General features: G+C 37.1%; 1 protein-coding gene and 1 pseudogene across 1 annotated transcript in view; both read right to left on the reverse strand.

The window, feature by feature from the left end:
- PDSS2 (decaprenyl diphosphate synthase subunit 2) overlaps positions 1-26447 on the reverse strand; it is a 263597-nt gene that overhangs the window by 223666 nt on the left and 13484 nt on the right. The window lies entirely within an intron of this gene.
- Positions 20079-23209, reverse strand: LOC125938163 (60S ribosomal protein L38-like; annotated as a pseudogene).

A 26447-nucleotide genomic window follows, 5' to 3' on the forward strand; every position in this document is an offset into this window, starting at 1 on the left:
CATCTGTCAAACCAGCCCACACAACTGTTAAAAGCTCTTCTGATTTCTCTTTTTCCCTGTGGACTCCCTCTGCCTGGACCAACCTAATCCTAGGAACATGCCTATACTTGGCAACTGCTCTCAGGAAAAAAACAGCTGGCCATCTCAGTTCACAGAAGAAGGGCTCTTGCCTCTCTAAAGTCTGAGTTTATCTCTTCCTCTTTGCTTACACAGCTCTCTTAGAACTTTCAAAGTAAGATTTTTGGAATTTATCCATTTCCTACAAAGGAGCTGTGTCCTGCCACTACTTACTACATACTACCCAGACATCCTTAAGTCCACTACCAAATAACAATAGCTAACACTTATACATGTATCATTTAATATGTGCCAAGCATTATTAAAATGCTTAGAACTCATTTAATTCTTAAGACAACATAATAAGACATCCTCACTAAAGTTACACAGCTCATAACTAGCGGAACCAGGATTCAAATTCAGGCAGTTTGGTTTTAAAGTCCATGCCTGTAGGGACGCCTGGGTGGCTCAGTTGGCTAAGAGTCTGACTCTTGATTTTGGCCCAGGTCATGATCTCAGAGTCATGAGATCGAGCCCTGAATCATGCTCCATGCTGGGAGAACCTGCTGAAAATTCTCTCCCTCTCTCTCTCTGCCCCTCTCTCAAAATGATTAATAAAGTCTACCCCTGTAACTTCTAACAAGCTACTCTTTGCCTTATCAACTATATTCCCGCCCCTCCCCCCAAGAAACAGCCCATTTTCAAGATTGCTTTGTCATCTCAAGGTGGAAATGTCTAAGTCCTTATCTCTAGGTCTAACTTGTTTAACTGCTTGCTTAACTTCAACCTGGATATTCATCACATCTAAAACCAATGCACCTTCTTCGGTCCCTGAAAACTTCTTTTCCCAAACTTGCCCTTTTACCGGCACTATCTCTTCCTTCATCCTTTCCATACCTCGTCAATCTAGGCAATTACGATTTCCCTTTCCTCTAAATTTCAAAAACATTTGTACGTATGCCAGTACTCCCTAGACAATGATTCACAACCAAGTTTATAATAATGCACAGAAAAATAGTAATATAATGTGCTGTTCTATTAAAACCCATCCTTAATTCTGATATAATTCCTACATTTTACTGTTAGAATGTTTTTCCTTTTAGGAAATAGTGATAATAGATAATAGATTTTTAAAAATATTTTTTCTTGGTAAACTAAAAAGTTGACAACACTATAATGATTCCCAAAGTTATCTGATTTGTTTTGAAAATTTACCAAAAAATTCACTAGCTTTATCAATTTATCAGGATCTGCCCCTGACTCTCCCACCTCTTCCCTAATATAGTGAGTTATAACAAGTCAGGTATCCTGTCCAGTCCCAAACAAAAGTAATAAAAGTTAGTAACTTCTGTGGCTGTATTAAAGAGTTATAAAATGTACTGAAATTGTTTCCAAGTCTTATCAGTTGGTCTTGCAAAATGCTCAAAAAAAGATACTGCTTTCTTACTGCTTTTAGACCCAATTACTCCTAAACTCATTCCCTTACGTGGATTTCCATCAATTTTTGCTTTTGCCCCAACGCTGATAGCAAGTATCATGTTTTGAATGATAGAATATGAAAGTTAGAACAAATCTGAGATATCCACTCCAAACTCTTCATTTCACAATTAAGAACAGTATAGCTTAAAATCAGTTAGTGAATCACACAGCTGAGACCAGAAAGTTAATAAGCATTCCAGATATCTAGGGAGTTGCATGAAAGTCTGATTCACAAGAAAAGAACCAAAAGTCAAATAGAACCAAGTTAGAAATCACTATACTCCTAGAGTAAAGCAAGAAAGGGGGGTAGGATAAGGCAGGCACATACATAAACAGATTCACTAGTGGCTAAATGAGGCAGAATTGCTTTGGGTCCACAATAACTGAAAGACATGCTGATGTGCAAGGCTTCAGGGGAGATTAGAAAGGAGGAATACCAAGAAGCCAGTGTGGATGATGAACTGAAAAGAATCTATCCTCCTATTTAGCTGTGTACAGTGCAGCCAAAAGATTAGAGTTTTGGTCCATCAACAGATAAATGAATCAACAAAATATGGTATAGCTGTACTATATGGAGTATTCACTCAGCCATAAAATAGAATGAAATTCTGAGACACGCTACAACATGGATGAACCTTGAAAACATTATGCTAAGTAAGCCAAAAGGACAAACACTGTACAAATCCACTTACATGAGGTATCTATAGGCAAACTCATAAAGACAGGAAGCAGAACAAACATTACCAGGTCTGGGGCAAGGTGGGGGGGGAATGAGGAGTTCTTATTTAATGATCACAGATTTTCTATTTGAGATGATGAAAAAGTTCTGGAAATGGACAGTGGGGATGGTTGCACAGTATTGTAACATACTGAATGTCAGTGAATTGTACACATAAAAATAGTTATGAGTCTTATATTCTGTATATTTTACCACAATAAAAAACATAGAAAAAATTTACAGTTTTGGAGGTATGAGGAATTTTTAGTTTTCTCTGCCATTAATCAACTTGTCAACTTATTAGTTACAGGTTATTTTCCCTTTAAAAACTCTTCTTGAGGGGCGCCTGGGTGGCTCAGTTGGTTGGGCGTCCGACTTCGGCTCAGGTCACGATCTCACGGTATGTGAGTTCGAGCCCTGCGTCGGGCTCTGTGCTGACTGCTCGGAGCCTGGAGCCTGTTTCGGATTCTGTGTCTCCCTCTCTCTCTGACCCTCCCCCGTTCATGCTCTGTCTCTCTCTGTCTCAAAAATAAATAAACGTTAAAACAAATAAATAAATCAAAAAAAATAAAATAAAATAAAAACTCTTCTTGAAAAAAAATAAAGTCAAACACCTTCATCAACAGGTAACATATTTCAACAAACTTAGAGAATTATAGGAAGCTCCAGAAAACAGTAAAACCAGCCCTGATTGGGTGGTACTGCACTTCTTATTAAACAGTTACTTAACTGTCTTATACTGATTTCTATAAGACATCCACTGCCATTTAAAAAATCTCATTTGCCAGGAGAGAAGACCAAAGACTCCTTTGATCAGGATGGCACTGGGACTGTATACCTGAATTAGCTCAGCAGACCACGGATTTTTAGCCTCCATTACCCTTAACCATATAGTGTTCTCCCCCCCCCCCCCCCCCCACACACACACCTGGGATCACAATCTTAAATGCCTGAAGAATCCAGAAGCCAGGCAAGGAATATAAATTAATGAAGAGGGACGAATCTCGGATAACAGGGGAAGTCAGAAGCAGCTACGGCAGCCCGAAGTGCATCTGCCACACCAGCGAGTTGATGCCACATGATAATGCTCGTCCACTGTTGCTATGCCTTCTGGATTTTAAAAAAGGCTGGAAATTGATTTTTCAACTTACTCTACAAGCTGAGCAAAACAGATCTGAGATCCCCAAGTAGCCTACAGACCATCCACTTTCTGCTTTGGGCCTCCATGCACATTCTTCTCCAAGCCATGAAGGAAAACAAAGGGAGAAACAATACTTCCTAGTTATGTGTATCTCAGTTTGGATCTAAGGACTATAATTCCCTAACAGCAAGGCAGCAGGCAGCATTCAAGAAATATAAAATAAAGAAACCAAAAGAATAAAACAAAAAGGCAACATTTTTATAGAAGCATAAACCACTTGATTTATTTACTTGTAATGTGTTTATCGTGTATAAATTGTATTTCAATAATTTTCATTTATTTTTTTAAAGTACAATTAACATACAATGTTATATTAGTTTCAGGTGTGCAATATTATGAGACAACAATTCTATACATTGCTCAGCGTTCACCACAATACGTGGAATCATCATCTGTCATCAAACATTACTGACCAGATTTGCTATGCTGTATTTTTCATCTCTGTGACTTATTTATTTTGTAACTGGAAGTTTGTACTTCTTAATCCCCTTTATCTACTTCACCCATCTTCCCACTCACCTCTCCTCTGGCAACCACCAGTTTGTTTATATTTAAGAGGTCTGGGTTTTTGTTTGTTCGTTTTGGTCTTGTTTTGTTTCTTAAATTCCACATATCAGTAAAATCATATGGTATTTGTCTTTTTCTGTTTGACTTATTTCACTCAGCACAATATCCTCTAGGTCCATCCATGTTGTTGTAAATCACAAGATCTCATTCTGTTTCATGGCTGAGTAATATTCTAATGTAAATATATACCATATCTTCTTTATCCATTCATCTATCATCTATCGACACTTGGGTTGCTTCCATATCTTGGCTACTGTAAATAATACTGCAGTAACACAGGGCTGCCTTTACCTCTTCAAATTAGTGTTTTCAAAAGATAACCACTAGTGGAATTACTGGGTATGGTATTTCTATTTTTAACTTTTTTGAGGAACCTCCATACTGTTTTCCATAGTGGCTAAACCAATTTGCATTTCCACCAACAAATGCACAAGGGTTCCTTTTTTTTCATAACCTCACCAACATTTGTCATTTCTTATCTGATTCTAGTTATTATGACAGTGTAAGGTGATATCTCACTGTGGTTTTAATTTGGATTTCAAAAAGGCAATTTTCTTAATGCTTACTTAATATATGAAAAGTAAAAACCTGGCATTTAAAGTATATGTTAAAATAATCTACCAGCCTTGGGTGGCTCACTCGGTTAAGCTTCTGACTCTTGATTTCAGCTCAGGTCATGATCTCACGCTTTGTAAGTTCAAGCTCCGCGCTGGGCTCTGTGGAGACCGTGCGGGGCCTGCTTGGGATTCTCTCTCTCTCCCTCTCTCTCTCTGCCCCTACCCCACTCTCAAAATAAATAAGCATTAAATAAAATAAAATAAAATTAGTAAAAATAATAATTATAATAATAATAATAATCTACCAGCTTTCAAAAATGTGAAGAACTGAGATGAGGCCGTGACAATTGGAGAACACTGGAAGAAAATATGAAGGAGCTACAATATAATTTTTAAACTCTTCAAAGCCACCCTACAAATCACATGATAGAGAATATGACCCTAGTGATCGACAATAAGCTGTTCCCTTTGCCATAATGTGAAATGTCTATTGTATCATCTTGGCTCTCACTGTCTTGTATTCTACCTGAATTTTACAAGTTTGGTTAATACAACAAATATAGAACTGCAATTGTATATATTAATTCCCAGATTCCAACTGAAAATTTCATTTTTTTTTTAGTTTATTTATTTTGAGAGAGAAAGTGTGCATGCGAGAGAGTGAGCAGGGGAAGGGCAGAGAGACAGGAAGACAAAGAATCCCAAGCAGTCTCTGCTCTGTCAGAGCAGAGCCCAACGTGGGGCTCAATCCCACAAACCATGAGATCATGACCTGAGCCAAAATCAAGAGTTGGACGCTTAACTGACTGAGCCATCCAGGCACCCCTCCAATTGAAAAATTCTATTTTGTATTTTTCTAATTAAAACTGCCAGCTATTTGATTAAAAAAAAAAAAAAGAACCGAACTGAACTGAAAAGATGAAAAAATATTTTGGCAAAAAAGCTGCTTTCTTGCAGTTTGTCTTAGATGCAGTAACTAAGAATAGTAGAAGAATAAAAGCTATTTTCTTTCTCTTTTCACAGACTAGTTACTCTTTTCCGAAGGTAACCCTTTCTCTTGCCAAGGAGAGTCAGAATTCTTCCTTAAATTTTATCCAGCTAATTCACAAACAGTTATCATTTCCTTCTATAAAAACAAGACAATACATAGCAGGATCTAGTTAGCATCATATGTTTATATGCTATCATGCTAAGCACATAATATGTATCATATTATTTAATGCTCACTACCCTAGGAAATAGGTACTTTTATCTCCAAACAAAGTGGACATGGTCCCTGCTCTCAAGAGGCTTACTTTCTAGTGGGAAAGACTAGAAACAATCCTAACAAAGAATGCACAACTGCATTTATAACCAGAATTAGAAAGGAGATGAACAAGGTGCTACTAATGAATGGAAAACTTGACCTTTGTCAAGGAGACTTCTCTGCAGAAGTAACATACTGTCAAGATCAAATGATAAACACATTTTAACTAGGTAAAGTCTCCCAGCTAGAGGAATAGCATGAGTAAAGGCCTTGTAAGAGAAGGAAACAATGAATTTGAGATAGGAAAAAAAAAGTCAAAGTGGCCAAAGCAGAGAGAACAAGGGGAAGCATGCTGTGTGGTAAGGCTGAAGAAACAAGCTATCTAGGGCCTTGCTATTCACATTAGAAGTTTCAATCCTCAGAGCAACAGAAACTGCTAAAGTTACGACGGGGCGAGAGGATGATCAGATTTGTATTTTTAAATCAAAAGAATATAAAATAAAAAGGTATACTGACACTCCCAACCTGTCACACTATTTACCTTTCTCCACCCCCATAGGTAATCAGTCTTAGTCTTTCTTATGTGTTGCGTACATCCTGATATCAGTACACACACACACACACACACACACACACACACACTCTTCCCTCCTTTCTTACACAAAAGACAGTAGGCTATACATATTGTTCTGTACCTTGAGTTTTTTGTTTAATATATTCATTTCTTTAAAAAAATCTTTTTTAAAAAATGTTTATTCATTTTTGAGAGACAGAGCACAAGCAGGAGTGGGGTGGAGAGAGCAGGGGGACACAGAATCTGAAACAGGCCCCAGGCTCTGAGCTGTCAGCACAGAGCCCGACATGGGGCTCAAACCCACAAACTGCAAGATCATGACCTGAGCCGAAGTCAGAAGCTCAACCAACAGAGCCACTCAGGTGCCCCTAATATATCCATTTCTTTTTTGCAACTCATAGCAGCATTCCACTGTTAGGATGTACTATGATTTATTTAACCAGTCCCCTGTGGATGAGAAGAAAAAGCCCAACAGCTACTATTGGATTTTGCTATTACAACCTCATAAGTAGGATTGCTGGGTTATAGGATAAATGCATTTGTAATTTGGAAAACATTGCTAAATTGTGCACTCCTATCAAAATGTATGAAAATGCCTGGACAACTGATTGATTTATCAAACTTGGATTTTTACCAATGTGTTAGGTAAGAAACTGTATTTTATTGACATTTTAATTTGCATTTCTCTTTTTTAGGTAAGTTTGAGCATTCTTCCATATGTTTAAGAGCCATCTATACTATCTGTTCATGTCCTTAGCCCATTTTTCTATTATGTTTCTATGAACTCTTAAAAAAAATTTTTTTTTAAGTTTATTTATCTTGAGAGAGAGAGAGAGTACAAGAGAGAAAGTACAAGGGAGGGAGGCCAGAGAAAGAGGGAAAGAGAAAGAATCCTAAGCAGGCTCTGCACTGACGGCACGGAGCATGATGTGGAGCTAGAACTCACAAACCATGAGATCATGACCTGAGCTGAGACCAAGAGTCAGTTGTTTAACCGACTAAGCCATCCAGATGCCCCTATGAGCTCCTAATACATATATATGACTGTAATATTAGTGGCAATTTTTTTTCAATTTCTATTTCTCTTTATTAAAAAGTTTTGAGATAACTAACATAAAACATTGTATTAGTTTTATATCAAATTAACAATTTGATATATGTGTATATTGCAAAATAATTACCACAATGAGACTAGTTAACATTCATTACCACACACTGTTACAATTAGTTTTTCTTTGATGGGAGCTTTGAAGATCTACTCTCTTAGCAACTTTCAAATATACAGTATTGTTAACATGTCATCATGCTATATACTACATTCCTAGAACTTAATTATTTTATAATTAGAAGTACATACATTTGGACTACCTTCATCCACTCTGCCCACCCCCTACCTCTCTGGAAACCACCCATCTGTTCTTTGTTCCCATGAGCTGGTTTGGTTTTGGCTTTGGTTTTTTGGTTTTTGTATTTTAGATTCCATGTATAAATGAGATTACACAGGATTTGTCTTTCACAGTCATATTTCACTTAGCATAATGCCCTCAAGGTCCACTCATATCATCACAAATAGGATTCCTTTTTTATGGCTGAATAATATTCCGTTATCTATACACCACATATTCTTTGCCCATTCATCCTTTGATGGGCACTTAGGTTGTTTCCATGTCTTGGCTATTGTAAACAATGCCGCAACAAACATGAGGGTACAGATATCTTTCTGAGATAGCGATTTCATTTACTTGAGATAAATACCCAGCAGTGGAATTGCTGAATCATATGGTAGTTATATTTTTAATCTTCTAAGAAACCTCTATATTGTTTTCCATAGTGGGATACACAAATTTACATTTCCAACAGTGCACAAGGATTCCATTTTCTCCACATCCTGACCAACACTTGTTATTTTCTGTATTTTTTATAATAGCTATTCTAACAGGTATGAGATATCTTTTTGTGGTTTTGATTTACTTTTCCCTGATGATTAGTAATGTGGAGCACCTTTTCATGTACCTGATGGCCACTTGTATGTCTTCCTTGGAAGAATGTCTCATCAGGTCCTCTATCCATTTTTAAATCATATTTTTTTCTATTGAGTTGTGTAATTTCTTTATACATTTTAAATATCAATCCCTTATCAGATACATGATTTTGCAAATATTTTCTCCCATTCCCTTTTCATTGTGTTGATAGTTTCCTTTGTTGTACAAAAGCTTTTTAGTTTGATGTAGTCCCACTTGTTTATTTATTGTTTTTGTTGCCTTTGCTTTTGGTGTCAAATGCAAAAAAACTAATGCTAAGACCAATGTCAAGAACTAAGCTTCTCCTATGTTTTCTTCTAGGAGTTTTATGGTTTCAGGTTTTATGTTCAAGCCTTTATTTTGAGTTAATTTTTGTGTAATGGTGTAAGATGACTGTTCATTTTTCCCAGCACCATTTATTAAAGAGACTATCTTTTCCCCATTGTATATTCTTGGCTCCTTTGTTGTAAATTAATTGACCATGTATGCATGGGTTTATTTCTGGGCTCTCTATTCTGTTCCACTGATCAATGTCTATTTCTACCACACTGTTTTGATTACAGTAATTCTGAAATGTAGTTTGAAATCAGGAATGGTGATGCCTCTAGCTTTGTTCTTCTTCTTTTAATGTTTATTTTTATTTTTGAGAGAGAGAGCATGAGCAGGGGAGGCACAAAGAGGGAGGGAGACAGAGGATCCAAAGCATGCTCCACAGTGACAGCAGCAAGCCTGATATAGGGCTCAAACTCACGAACCATGAATGAGATCATGACCTAAGCTAAAATCAAGAGTCGGATGCTCAATTGACTCAGCGACCCAGGTGCCCCTAGCTTTGTTCTTCTTAAGACTGCTTAGCTATTTGGAGTCTTTGGTGGTTCCATACAAATTTTAGGATTGTTTTTAAATTTCTATAAAAATCCTATTGGAATTTTGATAGAGATTGCAATGAATCTTGTATTTTTCTTCTGACTTTGCTTATGGTGAATTTTGGCCATACTGATCTTTAACAGGAAAATTAGGGGCACCTGGCTGGCTCAGCTGGTAAAACATGCAACTCTTGATCTCAGGGTTGTGAGTTCAAGCCCCACGCTGGGTGTAGAGAGTACTTAAAAATAAAATCTTTAAAAATAAGGGGGTGCCTGGTGGCTCGGTTAAGCATCCAACTCTTGACTTTGGCTCAGGTCATAATCTTGCAGCTCATGAGATGGACCCCCATGGATTCTCTCTCTGTCCCTCCCTCACATACACTCACTTCTCTCTCTCAAAATAAATAAACAAAAAAAATTTTTTTTAATCTTTAAAAATAAATAATAAAAAGACAAATTAACCAATCTTTTGACTTTGTGGTTTTGAGTCAGAATTTTAGAAAGGCTTTATAACTCTAACGTTATCATTAAATTCTCCCATGGTTTCATGTTTTATGTTTAGATCTCTGACCAATCTCGAGTTTATCCAAGTGCACAACATTAAGTAGGGACTTCACAATCTCTTTCTAGATGGCTACAGTTATAACAATACCATTTATTAGAATCCATCCTTCCACTGATATAAGATACTGTTTTTACCATACGTATCCTAAGTTGCTATATTTTCTAGTCTATTTCTGAATTTTCAATTCTACTCTATTAGTCTGTCAATTCATGCACCAGTACGACATTGCTTTAATTAAGAATTTATGGCATATTTTAACATCTGGAAGAGCTAGTCCCTCCTCATTGTTCTTCTTTTTCAAGGTTTTTCAGGGTCCAATATGCATCTTATAATTAGTTTCTCTAGTATTTTCATTGAGATCACTTTAGTTTACAAACTAAGTACGGGAAAATCAGCACTTTATGATGCTGAGACCTCCTATTCAAGAATAGGGCATGTTTTTCAGTATGATCACATCCACTTTTATGTTCTTTGGGAATATGGGGGTAAGGGAAGACTAGAAGGAGGCCAGGTGGGTGAGGTTAGACTGATGCAAATTGTTTCTGGTAACTGAAAGAAACAGAAGGAATAAACTGGGGACAGAACAGAGTAATAGTATGGCACGGCAACATTTAATCAGCTGGTGAAGCCTGCCATGGAGGCAGGGAAGGAATGGCCAAAAAGAAGAAAATCAAGTAAAAAGCACTTTTCAACAAAAAAGAAACTGTCAACAATACAAATAGAACAGGCACTAAAAGAAATTCATTAGATTTAGTGATATGGGGGTCATTAGTGATCTTGGTAAGATCTATTTGGGGGAGTATTTCATAACTTAAAGGCTGGAAGCCAAAGTGGGACTTACATTCCAGTATGGTCAAATATAAGCAACTATTTTGCTCTGATTTGATCCTAAAAGGGTCTTGCTGAAAGTCAAAACGCCATGAAATTCAGAATATAACTGCATAGTTATTATTCCTAAAATGGAGTTCAAACATAGTCATAAAAAGGGGTTCTTGAATAATTCATATAGTAACTGCTACAGAGTGAAGAGGATGGCAAACATGAAGTAAATTTTCTCTAAAACAAACTAGGCCACAGCTTCAGAGAAGGGTTTGGCTTGGAGTGAGCCCTGCTAATATTCTCAAGCACAGCCGGAGAACCACATGAAATAGGTAGCGGCCTGAATAGGATGCACAAAACAAGCCCCTGGCTGCTCAGAACTACATACTTCCTTCTGCACCTTGTCAAGATCCCACTCTCTCCCTCCCCTCAATCTGATCTCAAAACACTAAATATGGTCTCTTTTGGGTTAGTTCCAACAGAAGCATCTAAGGCTTCCCTGGTAGAAAAGAGTAAAAATTATTACTAATTCCCTCCTAATATTCAGACAAGACAGCACACAGAATCTAGCTTTGAGGAGACAAGCAAGAGGGTTCCAGGAACAGAGGACCCCATAAAATAGTAACAATGCCTTGGTCAGATCCAAAGTGGGGTTGAACAGGCCCTAAGGAGAATATCCTATGGGAAACTCCAGAAACCTGGGTCTGTGTGAGGGTGGAGAACATACAGGGAAAAAAAGCAAGACATTTAAGGGACATAATCACAGAATCTTAAGAGTAGACCTTAAACATCACCTGGCTCAGAGAGAATACTTAAACAAAAAGTAAAGAAGAAAGGTGATTTTACCACTCATATTGAAGCCAAATAAAACTAAAACTCTCAAATGGAAGTGATTAAGCAATTTCCAGGTAAAAAAAATTTTTTTAATTATATTTTCTGCAGAAATCTTCAGAACATAAAGAACTTCCAAGCCCCCTAAGTTGATTTGCATGCCAAAACAAATTCCCAATGTGGAAAAAGAGGGTAAGTAAAATCTTTTTACCTTCCTTTTTAATTCAAATTTGGTCCAAGAATGGAAACAAAAAATCACAGCCCTGAAATGCAGAAATTCCAGGTCCCTTCTACCACTTATCAGCTGTACAATTATGGACACATTGGTTGTGAGCATTATACTAAAAGCACTAGTGAGGGGTCTTCTAGGTGTAAGATCCTTATTCATAAAAAAGGGGATACTCTCAGATAGGAATTATTATCATCTACTGTTAACAGCTACTGCTACAAACTTCTAAATTATTCTGTGGAAACAGTGCCAGAGGATGTTCATTCTTAAGTAGTAGAATTAAAGACAGTACTGCACCAGAAAACCCATGCCCAGATAAGAATCTCTGCGCAAGGTTGTCTCCAAAGAAAATAACAGGGGCTAGCTGTTGTTTCATCTTAATTTGCATACCTCCATTTTGGAACCAGGGGGAAGTAATACAGGATATTAAAGGATTTGGTGGCTATTCTGTGGGGCAAACTCTTTCTTTATAGAATTAGAATTGTGCTAGTTCTTATCGGGGTAGCAGGAAATAAATCACATATTAGTACGTTACGGTGACAGTTTATTCTATTTACTGTAACTGGAGACAAATGCATTTTACTCCTATGGTAAAGTAACAGAACTCTGTTCCCAGGCATGAACCTAACACATATTTCAAGAGAAAGAATTGGTAAGCACAGGATGCCACCAACTTACAGCAGGCAGGGTAGGGGCATATAAGCCACGAAACGGGAGGCAAACAGAAAAGAAGCCCAGTGCAGGCATTTGAGCGTAATAAATATAATAGCAATCTAGAAGATGAACGGTTCATGTTGTTTATGATTACAGACTGATTATTCCTCTAAGTGCAAAGGCTATCCAATAAGTCATATCTGGGTTGATTTGTTAGCAAGGTACTTTCACTAGATAATAAATTAGAATGTAATTAAAATGCATTCTGTCTGTTTATCATAGACTAGGATAGCTTACTATAATTCTCAATTATCTGCATGAACACACAACATGACAGCATGGTGAATAAACCTTCTAGCAAAGGGCAATAAACATCTAAGGACTGTACTACAATTGCTAGATTTCTTCTCCAGTCCTTTTAAAAATTTGTTCCTAATTTTGATAAATTATACAAACAGAATCAAATTAATTTGGTACTTGCTTGGTACCGTAAGTCATATGGTAAGTCTGGACTCGTTAAGTCCCCGAACCTCTTAGCTTGCTAGCAATTTGCTAAGGGCAGTGACTAAATCATGAAATAAGTAAGAAAACAACTGAATACCACAAACCTTTGTCAGGTGAAAACGTAAACATAGCAAAATAAAAGAATCACAAAGGGAAAAACAGATCAGAACAATTTAAAATTTTCAAATGTGTGTTTTAAAAAAGATGTGTAGTGGGGCACCTGGGTGGCTCAGTCGGTTGAGCATCCGACTTCGGCTCAGGTCATGATCTCAGGGTCTGTGAGTTCGAGCCCCACGTTGGGCTCTGTGCCAACAGCTCAGAGCCTGGAGCCTGCTTCGGATTCTGTGTCTCCCTCTCTCTCTGCCCCTCCCCCGCTCATGCTCTGTCTCTGTCAAAAATAAACATTAAAAAAAATTTTTTTTAATTAAAAAAATAATAAAAAAGATTTGTAGCATGTAAGTCAGTAGTTCCACCATATAAAGTTGTCTTACAGATTTTTCTGTTGGTTTCAAATCTTTATTTAAATTCTAGTTAGTTAACATGCAGTATGATGTTGGTTTCAGGAGCAGAATTTATGATTCATCACTTACAAAAGATATCTTAAAGATTAATAAATAAATCATACTATAAGAAATGAATGAACAAAACATGCAAAGAGAAATAAACAGAAACATGGGGAAAATTTGCAAGTAGATTAAATTTAAATCAGGATAACACTTTTTCACCTATCTTTTTAGTAAAAAGTCTTTTTCTTTTTTTTCTTTTTTTTTTTTTTAATTTTTTTTTTTTTTTAACGTTTATTTATTTTTGAGATAGAGAGAGAGACAGAGCATGAATGGGGGAGGAGCAGAGAGAGAGGGAGACACAGAATCGGAAGCAGCCTCCAGGCTCTGAGCCATCAGCCCAGAGCCCGACGCGGGGCTCGAACTCACGGACCGCGAGATCGCGAGATCGTGACCTGAGCTGAAGTCGGACGCTCAACCGACTGAGCCACCCAGGCGCCGCTAAAAAGTCTTTTTCTAATGATAATGACCAATATTGGCAAAGATATAAAGGCACCCATACTGTTCTCTTACATTGCTGATAGTGTTGCAAATCAATTAGAACTCTTCAAAAATACAACTTTGGAGTTTGAGTTAAACACTATAAAAAGGTTTATAATATTTAAGTACTTCCACCCACATCATGGGATCTATCTAATAAATAAAAACACTTATCACACTTGATCTATCAATAGGAGTCTGAAATAACATAAAAATCCAACAACAGGGTGAAGACAATGTAAAATATGGCATAATCATGGATGGACTATTATGCAGCTATTCAAAATGATGGTTATGAGGACTAAGCAGGAAAGAATAAAAACTGTACATGCAAGGTGATCACATTCTAATAAAAATATGCACATTAAAGACTAGTAAGGAAAAGACCAAAGTGACGATCTTTGTGTTAAGCTCGTATGGTAGGCCTAATAAATGCCCTCCTGTCCCAAAAGATGTCCAGGTCCTAATCCCTGGAAGCTGTGAATGTTACTTTACTTGGCAAAGGGACGTTACTGATGTGATTAAGTTAATGATCGTGAGATCAGGGGATTATCCTGGATTACCTGGATGGGCTCAATATAATCACAAGGATCCTCATAAGGGAGTCAGGAGGGTCAGAGTCAGAAAAGGAGATGTGACAACAGAGGCAGAGAGGTTGGAGTGATGTGGCCACAAGCCTTTCAAAAAAGGTGGGCAGCCTCTAGAAGTAGCAAAAGGCAAGGAATGGATTCTCTCTTGAGTATCCAGAAGGAATTCAGCTCTGTTGACATCCTGATTTCAGCCCCCTAAGACCCATTTAGGACTTCTGATCTCCAGGAAAGTAAGATAATAAACTTGTGTTGTTTAAAGCCAGTAAGTCTGTGGTAATTTGTTAAAACAGCAACAGGAAACTAACATAGATGGTAAGACTGACCTTTCTAAACTCTCTGCAATGTTCACATTACTTTTCTTAATGCATTCTAATATACAAATTCAGCTAAAATGTAAGATTCTAGATGAAAACTTACTCTGTTGCAGAGGTTCTCAATCCTGGTTGCATATTAGTATCAAGTATTCACTTTTCAAGAAGAAGAAGAAGAAAAAAAGAATACCAACGCCATAGTTTTTCATCATTCCCAGAGATTCTGATTTAGCTTTTGTTAGGCTCAAACATCAGTACTGTGTTAAAGCCCCACATGCTAATGTGCAGCCGGGGTTGAGAACTACTACTCTGGTATATCAACTCCTGGCTGACAAGTTTCTCTAACCCAAAGCAAAGATGTTTATCAGCCTACAACTACATTTCTTTCAAAAATTCTGCAAATGAGGACACTCAGCAACAGTCTCTCTTAGGTCTAGAACCTGTATTCTAGTTTAAGTAACACTATCAAAGGAAAAAAAAAATCACTTCCTCTTCCTCAATTGTTTCTCATTTCTGGAGTTCAAAGGACTCTTCTGAGGTAAAGTGCTCCAAGAAAAAGGTTCTTCCTAGCTGTTACCCAAGGCCCCATATTCAAATGAGAATAGTTCACAAGAAGAATTGCTTCCTTCCCTTTTTTACTGACAACTGACTTTATTATAAGCCCACTAAAATAATGTAAGTTATTTAGTCTTTGAATTTTTTTTTTTACAGTATACTGTTTAAATGAGATTGACTGGCCAAGAGGAGTCTATCAAATTCCTCTGACAATGTGTTCTCTGATGTCATATTTTCCCTCCACTTCCAGGTATCAAGCAAGCCATATGTTACTAAACACAAACACACACACAGACACTTTAGTATGTTTGTGAGCAAATGTCTAACTTAAAGTTTTCAAATGTGAGGTTCTCAGCTATAGAGAAATTATTGATAAAGTCTTCTACGTCTCTCGGTCAACTAATAGCACCACTTCATATTCTTTTAGCAGCAAAATCCACATATGAGAGACATCGTTATCAACCAAGTGTGTCCAAAGATTGATCTCCATAGCAACTGCAACTCTGCCACATGTAGTGTATAAGGCATCAGAGTTAACACCACATGCACACTATGTGTTGGAATTATGTAGTCCAGACTGTGGTTGCTGTAGAAACCTAAACCCAAGTCCCTGACAACAGTGGATAAAATGAAAACAACAACAGAAGGGTCCTTGAGTACTTAGCCATCTACTCCTTTGCTTTCAAACAGGATAGTGCCACTTTAAACACTGTACAATAGTCTTACTGATATCACGAAAGGAATATTTTCTACAAAAATAATGTTTAATGATGTCATGTTTCTGCTTAACATTAGGAACTATTTCCTATTCCCTAAAAAATCCTTTCTCCCACCCTGTGCTCAGCTGGGGTGCAGAAATGGTGTTTAACATTAGGAACTATTTCCTATTCCCTAAAAAAAATCCTTTCTCCCACCCTGTGCTCAGTTGGGGTGCAGAAGAGGTACAAGGTTCTGCTGCCACCACCACAACAACTATGACAGATACAAACCAGTTTATTCTAAAATAATCATGCAAAAGAAGAATAAAGTAGGAGGAGCCACTTTATCTGATGTTAAGTCCTACTACATAGCCATTGAAATCAAGACAGTGCGGTATTGGCAGAAGAGAAAGGTATAGATCAGTGAAATAGAGAATCCAGAAATGGATCAATACAAATACACCAAGTGAACTTTGACAGAGGTGCAACAGCAGTTCAATGGAGGAAGGGTAGTCTTTTCAACAAATTGTGCTGGAATAACTAGACATTCACAGACAGGAAAAAGAAAATAAGAACCTTGACTTAAAATATGCTATATGCACAAAATCAATGCAAAATCAATCGTGGATTTAAATAAAAAACATGACACCTTTTGGGATGAGCACTGGGTGTTGTATGGAAACCAATTTGACAATAAATTTCATATATTGAAAAAAAAATAAAGTACTCTGAGCACAAAAAAAAAAATTCTAGTTTTAAAATTAAATAAATAAATAAATAAATAACATGAAACTATAAAACTTTTAGAAGAAAATATAGGAGAACATCTGTGGGACCTAGGGCTAGGGAAAGACATCACATCAAATTTAGGAGGACAAACATCCAACCAAACAGAATAATGAATCATATTATGGTATATCCACACAATGGAATACCATGTAGTTGTTAAAAATTTAAAAGCAATTCTCTATATACTGCTACATAAACAAAAATACACACATGGGCAAACTCACTTTTATAGTCTTTTAAAAAAATATTTATTAGTTTATTTTTTTGAGAGAGAGAGAGAGAGAGAGAGCAGGAGAGGGGCAGAGAAAGAGGGAAGAGAGAGAATCCTAAGCAGGGTCCACACTGTCAGCGCAGAACCCGATGTGAGGCTTGAACTCAAGAACCGTGAGAGCTGAAATCAAGAGTCAGACGCTTAACCGACTGAGCCACCCAGGTGCCCCTTCACTTTTATAGTCTTGAAGCCTGTACATCCAAATAGTAATACTAGCTATCTCTGAGTGGTAAGATTATGGGTACTTTTAAAATGAATTTCTGGGGCGCCTGGGTGGCTCAGTCGGTTAAGCATCCGACTTCGGCTCAGGTCATGATCTCGCGGTCCGTGAGTTCGAGCCCCGCGTCGGGCTCTGTGCTGACAGCTCAGAGCCTGGAGCCTGTTTCGGATTCTGTGTCTCCCTCTCTCTGACCCTCCCCCGTACATGCTCTGTCTCTCTCTGTCTCAAAAATAAATAAACGTTAAAAAAATTTTTTAAATGAATTTCTGTGCTAACAGGGACATGTTTTATGTAAAAACGAGATTAAATTTTTAAAATCAAGTAACACACACCAAAGAAGGCTCTTTTCAACTAGAGATTTTTATATACAATAAAACCCACTTGATGATTTAGTCTCCCAGGAAAAAATAAAACTACTCTCTCTGATATAGCAACATTTGCTTTTTCTCTCTGATTCCTCCAGGTTCCTGAAAAGATATTGTTCATTTCTAGTCTGAAAACAAAACTTGACCAGATTTGCTTGAAAAAACAATCCATGCAACCCAAGGACTGTGTATGCCCATTCACCATAAATTTGATAATCTCTACATTTCTATCATATCTACCTATAAATAGCCATGAGTACGGATTTAGATATTTTTAAATAGATAATTTATTAAAATGTACTCAACAAGTGTACTCTACAATAAAGGAAAGAGGGACAGGAAAAAGAGAAAAGACAATACAATGACAAGAATGATAATATTATCTTCCTTAACTTGGTCTTGAGAAAAATACAATCACTTTAGTTTTGAGGATAAGAGAGAAAGAAGGCATATAAAAAATCTCTTCCTCTTTATATTGGTAATTGGTATGAAGATCAGAATCTCTGAAAGCTTATTTGATGCTCTGTAGTTACCAGAGCTTTCTGAGCAGTTGGAAGTCAAGGTTTCTGAAGTAGAGACACATGACTCTTTGTGTGTGTTCTTTTCCTCAAACTGCTTAAAATGTCCAAATTTAATAATACAACACTGCTTCTTTCACAGTGAATATCCTGGATGGCATCACTTTCTCTATGCCTTCCAGAGCTTTAAAAACGTTTTGTTTCTGTTTTATAGGCCTGAATTAAGGGAACTTACAAAGATGGTGAAATCATCAAGAGGTTTTTTCAGGTTCATTAAGTTAAAAGTTCTCCAACATGGTTAACTGCTAATTTTGTCCCAAAATTAACATGATCCTAACTCTGCTCTTCCTGAATTCCCCATATGGTATTCCAGTGAAAAGGAAGGGCAGAAATATCTTCTTCCTATTTTCCATCAATCCAAAATTCTACCGATTCTTCAAGCAGCTGCTCAAAATTCTTCCACAAAGCCCTTCACTCAGAGTAGTCTATCTCTGACCTGAACTCCTGGAACACTTAACTAAATCTCCCATTTGGCAATTACTGACAAATACGATTAAATTATTTTTATCTTACATTACCACTGTAACTTCGTATGTTTACATCTAGTTTCCTCAAGAATACTCTATGTCCTTGGAGTATAGAAACCCTTTTTACCTCAATTATCTGTCACTGTGTTTTAATACACAGTTGATGGTCAATAAATATTGGTTGACTAATTGCAACACAGCTATACCTTTCAATTCCCTTCCTTAATTGATACGTGTGTGTGTGTGTATGTGTGTGTGTTTTCAAGGCTTTGCTATTATTCCTCCTCCCTACTTTATGTCTTACAGGGAAAGAACTACAAAGCAGAGGCTGAAGACATAGGCTTTGAAGGGCATTGTTTTCTCTTTGTTTCCCTGTAAGAAAACTTGTTTAAACTGTGAAAAGAGAATAAAACTAAATTTATACCTTCAGCACATTGCCTCCTAAGTGAAACAACCATCATTTAACAGGAAATCAGCTACCTTTCTAAGGGAAAAGATGAGAGAGTATCCCCTGTGCACTAATGGATTATTTTCCTCTTAAAACCTATTATGAACTCCATCAGTCTCAGTCTGCCATACTCCCAAACTCTCCACTCATGACTTGTGGGAGTCTTTATGAATTCAAAAATATTTTTACCCATCATGTGAACTCTATCTATCCAAACAAATCTTTCAGTGCCAGAAAGGCTTTATGATTAGGGGTCCATTCTTTTAAGAATATTTATACTGCCTAAATGACTCCAGATGTTTTCCTTTGGTTTTTGGTTAAGGGGGTGGGCAGGAGAGCAGAAATCAAAATGAGGACCCTCCCAATTAGAATGTTTGCCATTCCAGCCTAAATGAGCCCTTTCTTATATTTCTGCTTGGATGTTCCAGAATTTAAACTCATGACACTCATGTGTAATGCCAAAATATGAGGATTTAAGATAGGACTGCTACAAAAAAAAAAAGAAAAAAAAAAGATTTGTGGATAGCTTACACCTAAATTATTTTTACAAATCACAATCATATGAAACAGGAATTGCTTCCTGCATTTGTAATGAATTTTCCAACAATACAAAGCACTATTTGGAGACAGCTGTTTTTGATAGAGGTACATATTATGGAATAACAAATTCTACATTTTTTGCAGAAGTTGTACACCTGTTGATCACAATTTGTTCTCAAATTATTAATGTGCAATATCTGGAAGCTAATATATATATATGTGTGTGTGTGTATGTATATATATATATATATATATATTTATTTATTTATATTTAATTTTTTAAATTTTTATATAGTTCAAATCAGTGTGCCAGGTTCATGTCAGCCCCTTGACTGCCAGACCTGGGGGCAGGGGCTACTTCAGTTTCTCTGCCTTCTCTTTGCCTGTGATGACCAAGGTCAAAGGGTATCTGCTGCATCGAACTTTAAACTTCACATTATACTTATTTTTCTTGATCTTGACAGGTTTGGCATCCTTTCACCTGGCTATGAGCGGAAAGCCCTTGATTTCTTCAACTTTGTGAGGCATGGCTACGAGGGGCACAGGGGAGCTTGTGGCTGGCACAGCAAGTGGCAAGAAGCAAGGATGTTATGTTACTCTTCTCAGTGAAGGAAGAAAGAATGTTATGTTATTCTTCTCGGTGTTTTTAAGAAGGTGTATGCCAAGCCCATGGAAGATTTCAAAGTAAAAGAATGCAAAAGTGTCTCTGCAATCCATCCCTAATAAATGTTACAGCTAGGAAAAGTCCCCCCCCCCCCAATTTTAATCAATCCTGCTACAATTTAAGTGCATTTTTTTCTTTCTCAGTCTTTGGGAAGAGTTGATCACTATCTCCAACCATCATGCCCTATACTATGAAGAATAATATGTAAGATAAATACCATGATCTAATTAAAGTAATGACTAAAGCAAAGGTCAGGAGAAAGGCAAAGTCCTCAGGTTAGGAAAGGTTTTACTCCATTCAATTAAATTCTGTGAGTACTTACTGAAGGTTTTCTATGTGTCAAGTATATGCTGGGCAATAGGAATAGAAAGACAAAATCATTTCTTTCAAAAAGATCACAGTGTTAGATACACTTCTACTGAAATCAGAGGTCCAAAATAAAGGACACAGATAGGCCGATTAATTCATGAAGTGGTTAGCTATAACTGATGCATCTCAAAAGGTAAGCTGAAGAACATATGCCCAATCCTTTCTTCTCCCAGCTTTACTGAGGAATAATTGACAAATATAAATGTATACATTTAAAGTGTCAACATATGCCCAGTCTAATGGAAGCAGCCACCACTTGACACCAGCTGATGTAGACAGTGCAGAATGAAAGCTCAACGGTATGTCCAATCTTCCGATGTTTTGAAGAGACAGACAGCTGGGAGAATGAGCAACTCAAACTGGAGAAATCAAGGAATATTTATCAAGAGTCTGTGACTCCACATCACAGAAGGATAGAACTTATCTATCTGCAGGAAACTTACTAAACTGCCATTCAGTGAGATTTCAAGACTTGCTAGGCATATAAAGAGCCATGCACCTTGCTTACAATCCATAAAACTAGACCGGGCATCACCATATCTAAACATGTGTCTTAGGCTCCTAACTACAGGGACATCTAAGTGCCCACGTGGTTCCAGTGGCAGTGATGCAGTAGCAGTTTACCCACGGAGAAGAGTATACCAGAGAATTTGGGGAGATCTACCACCCCCAGATGTTTTCCCTTTACTTCTGCCAAGGGTAAAAAGTGACAGTACCTTATTCATTGCTAAAATAACTTAAAGATTACAAAGCCTCTTGACATACATTATTCTCACCCATTTAAGAGACCCTGGGCTCCCTACTTTCAACTCTGTCTGGGTTTGTAACACATCGGTAGCAGCCAACTGTATTCATATTTTGAACTCCTTTATACTAAACCAACTTCAAGAGTTCTAAAATCTAATTCAGGACCACATGTTAACCAGCAACCACTACTTTCTTCATCCTCCTAAACCATTAGTCAATCCTATTTTACTTGCAATTCATTAATGAAAATATAATTTTTTACTTTGCTTCAGAAAGGTGTTTATTTTTGCCAAGGACATTTCCTATTCTCTAGTTAGGGAAGGAGAAATAAAACTATGTTGTCACCTAGACCTTTCATTCACGATTCACAAGATAGGTATTATTATTCCCATTTTTGCTGATGAGAAAACAGGTCTGAGTAGTTAACTTGCCCAAACAGCAGCTAGTAAATGACATAAGCCAGGACTGAACCCAGGTCAGTCATCTTGCAAAACTCTGTTCTTTCCACTATACCACACAGCTTCAACTGCTAATATTTCTCATGATAACAGTCATAATACTCCACTTCCACCTTATATTTGTACAGTGCAGCGTATCCTTCAAACTCCACTCCAGTTTTGTCCTCAGTTGGCCAGGTAAACGCAGGAGTACTTTTTTTTTTCCTTTCCTTTTCCTTTTCTTTTTAAGAGAAACAGAGAGCATGAGCTGGGTAGAGGGAGACAGAGAATCTTAAGCAGGCTCCACGCCCAGCACAGAGCCATACGCAGGGCTTGATCCCATGACCCTGGGAACATGACCTATGCTGGAAATCAAGAATCTGGAGTACTTTTAAACTTAGATTAAAATTCTAAGAGGCGCCTGGGTGGCTCAGTTGGTAAGCGTCTGACTTCCTGACTTTGGCGTAGGTCATGATCTCATGGTTTGTGAGTTCGAGCCCTGCATCAAGCGCTGCACTGACAGCGTGGAGGCTGTTTGGGATTTTCTCTCTTTTCCTCTCTCTGCCCCTCTTCACTCATGCTTTCTCTCTCAAAATAAATAAACTTTAAAAAAAAATTCTAAGGCCAGGACTTCCAACTTCCAGATGTTCATTTCTGGAGATCCTTTCTATGTACTCACAAAATTATATCATGCACGCTCTATTGTCACTACTGTTTTTATTTATTTTTTAAGTTTACCTATTTATTTGGAGAGAGTGAAAGTGTGAGCAGGAGGGGGACAGAGAGAGAGAGAGGGAGGGAGGGAGGGAGAGAGAGAGAGAGAGAGAGAGAGAATTCAAAGCAGGCTCTGTGCTCTCAGAGCAAAGCCCAACATGGGGCTCAATCTCCTGAATGGTGAAATCATGATCTGAGCTGAAATCAAGAGCTGGATGCTTAACTGACTAAACCACCCAGCGCCCTGTCACTCTTGTTTTTGATCAAGGGAACTACAGAATAAAAAGTACGTGAGACAATACATAATATTTAAAAATAATAGTACTACATAAAAATCTTTTAATAAAAGCTTTGTATATAGTATTAGTCCTGTGAAACTAAATGACATCCCTTTTAAATATACAGCAACATAGAAGAAATAACCTAGAGAGAAATGGTGAGGAAGTAGCTTTATGAAGCTATTTCTATTTTGAGGATAAAATAAATTTCACTTACTTGTTGATACTGAACACTGAGATATATAGAAAGCCCCTTGTAATTATTAAATGCTATAAAGAATACGTTCATGCAAATTATCAATGTTTGAAAAATTCCAAACACTACTAAGTTTTTAGACTACAGTATAGTATTTACTAGACCTAGCACTAACCTCACAACTCTGGATATAAAACCAATTCAGCTTATTTAAAAAAAAAAAAAAAAAAAAAAATCTTTGGAGCAAATGAAATAAACTTCCAAGGAGACTCCAAAAGAATGGTAATTTTTAAAGCTATTTTTAAATATTTGTTAAAATGAAGCTTCAGTATACAAAAATAGAAAAAAATGAAAGGCTTTGAGTAGGCTTTGGTGAGTCATAGGAAGAAAAGAAATGCAGCTGCACTCCATAAACTAAAGATTTGTATCTAGAACTTCAAATAAGTATTAAATCAGAAATAAGTATTAAATCAGAAACGACTATCTGAATGGTTAACATCTAGTGCCCATTTAAAAAATCTACTCCAAGGTATCTATTTTTAGAAAAACAGTCATTATAGTCTTCAAACCACAAGCACAGATGAATATGTTTTGGTAACTAAAGGGCCTCTATGGTATTAAACACACACATGTAACACATGAAAATTCTGACTCCTGTAGAAGAATAAAGAAGGGACAATTATAGAATACAATAGTATTAATGAAAAGCAGTTGGCCATACAGTAGTAATGAGCAACACAAGGGAGAGATGTGGGCATCTGAATCCTAACTCATTAGAATCTAAGCACCAAGAATTAAATATTATAGCACTTCAAAACCTATGATCAACTTATCCTTACTAACTGGGCCCAGAAATAAGAACACAGAATTGTGAGTATCCCTCATCCTTGAGGGAACATTTTTAAGGGTAAAAACTCAGTCATCCCCCCCCCCTGCCTTTTTTGAGAGAGAGAGAGAGAGAGAGAGAGAGAGAGAAAGAGAGTGCACAGAGGAGGGGCAGAGGGAGAGAGAGAATCAAGCAGGCTCTACATCCAGCATGGAGCCCAATGCGGGGCTTGATCTCAGGACTGTGAGATCATGACCTGAGCCGAAATCAAGAGTCAGACACTTAACCGACTGAACCACCCAGGTGCCCCATCAGTCATCCATTATTGCCTTAAATGATTTTTGTTAAAATATTATTTAAATATGTATGAATATAAAAATTATAAACATTGTATGGTTACAGTTCTTATACAATTAAAATAAATAAAATTGGGGTGCCTGGGTGGCTCAGTGGGTAAAGCATCCGACTTCAGCTCGGGTCATGATCTCACGATTTGTGGGTTTGGGCCCCACATCAGGCTCTGTGCTGACAGCTCAGAGCCTGGAGTCTGCTTCAGATTCTGTGCCTCCCCCTCTCTTTGCCCCTCCCATGCTCATGCTCTCTGTCTGTCAATAATAAACGTCAAAATTTTTTTTTAATAAATAAATAAAAATTACAAGTTGAATACAAAAGTTATTCAAGTTGTCATTAATTTACTATGACAGATGATGGTACTTGACCAGAACTAAGTTGCAATTCCCAATATGAAAATGGTTTTAACTGTCCTAGTAGGTTCTTTGGAAAAAAGGAAGCCTAAGGTAAAGATGTTATTCTCTCACTTTTCTCTATTCAAACTATAAACTTCTATTCATGTAAGATACTACTCTTATTGTGTCTCTGAATTGGGCCCAGAAGATTCTCCCTTCACTCTTGACACATGAGTAGGAGTGGTAAAGGGCACACCACAATCATTACTAACCACTTGAATGGCTCTTGCTAGGGCTAAGGATGACTTTTATCAAAAGACAAGAGATAAGTGTTGGTGAGGATATGGAGAAAAGGGAACTCTTGTGCACTGCTGGTAGGACTATAAATTGGTACAGCCATTATGGAAAACAGTATGGAGGGTCCTCAAAAAATTAAAAATGGAACTATCACATGATCCAAAAATCCCACTTCTAGGTATCTATCTGAAGGAAATGAAAACTATCTTAAAGTGATGTCTGCACTCCCATGTTCAGCATTATTCACAATAGCCAAGATATGGAAACAATTTAAGTGTTCATTGAGTGATAAATGATGAAGAATATCTGATACACACACACACACACACACACACACACACACACAGGAATATTATTCAGCCAAGAGAAAGAAGGAAATCCTGCCATTTCGAAAAACATGGATGAACCCACAGGACATTATGCTAAGTAAAATAAGCCAGAAAGAGAAAGACAAATACCGTATGATCTCACTTATATAAGGAATCTGGAAAAAAAAGGGAATAAGGGGGTCAAACTCAACCCATACAAAGAGACGGCAGAATGATGGTTACCAGGTACTAGGGGGTAGGAAAAATGGGGAGATGCTTGTCAAAGGGTAAAAGCTTTTAGTCACAAGAGAATAACTACTGAGGATTTATTGTACAGTATGGTGACTATACTTAATAACACTTTATTTTACACTTGAAATTTACTAAGAGTAGATCTTAAGCATTCTCACCACACACGTGTGCACACAACACATACGCACACAAAGGTAAGCTATGTTATATCAAACAATCATGTTGTACACTTTCAATATATATAATTTTACTTGACAATTCACCTCAATAAAGCTGGGCAGGGGGAGAAATGAATAGATTATAGCAATCTCCTGCCAGGCCTTCCTGCCTCCAGTTTTTCTTTTCTGCAACCCTCAACCTTCACAGCTGCCAAAAGTCAGCTTTCAAAAGACATATCTATTCAAGTTTCTCTACTACTTAACCTTTGTAGTCTCCACTGACCCCAAAATAAAATTAGATCTTAATACTATATACAAAGCTCCTCAAAATGTAGCTACAACTTTTCCTTTATTTTTTAAATCAGCTTTACTTATTTTGTAGCAGCTTTACACACAGTAGCCAAAAGCTAGAAACAGTCAAAATGTTCATTTAAGGTGAACAAATTGCTTTATAACCATGCAAAGGAACACTCTTGAGCAATAAAATGACAAACTCAGTAACATTTACTAACAATAAAATGTACCCATCTTAAATATACAGTATAATGTTTTGTCAAATGTATATATCTCTGTAACCACCACCATAATAAAGATATAATACATTTCTAGTACCCTAACATTTCCCTTGTTCCCCTTTACGGCCCCAAGCAAACAACCGAAGTGGATGTTTTACTGCCATTTTACCTATTTTAGATTTTTCATGTAAATGAAATCATACTTTGTATCTGACTTCACTCAGCATAATGTTCTTG

The sequence above is a fragment of the Panthera uncia genome, assembly GCF_023721935.1.
Source record: "Panthera uncia isolate 11264 chromosome B2 unlocalized genomic scaffold, Puncia_PCG_1.0 HiC_scaffold_24, whole genome shotgun sequence".
Taxonomy (NCBI): Eukaryota; Metazoa; Chordata; class Mammalia; order Carnivora; family Felidae; genus Panthera; species Panthera uncia.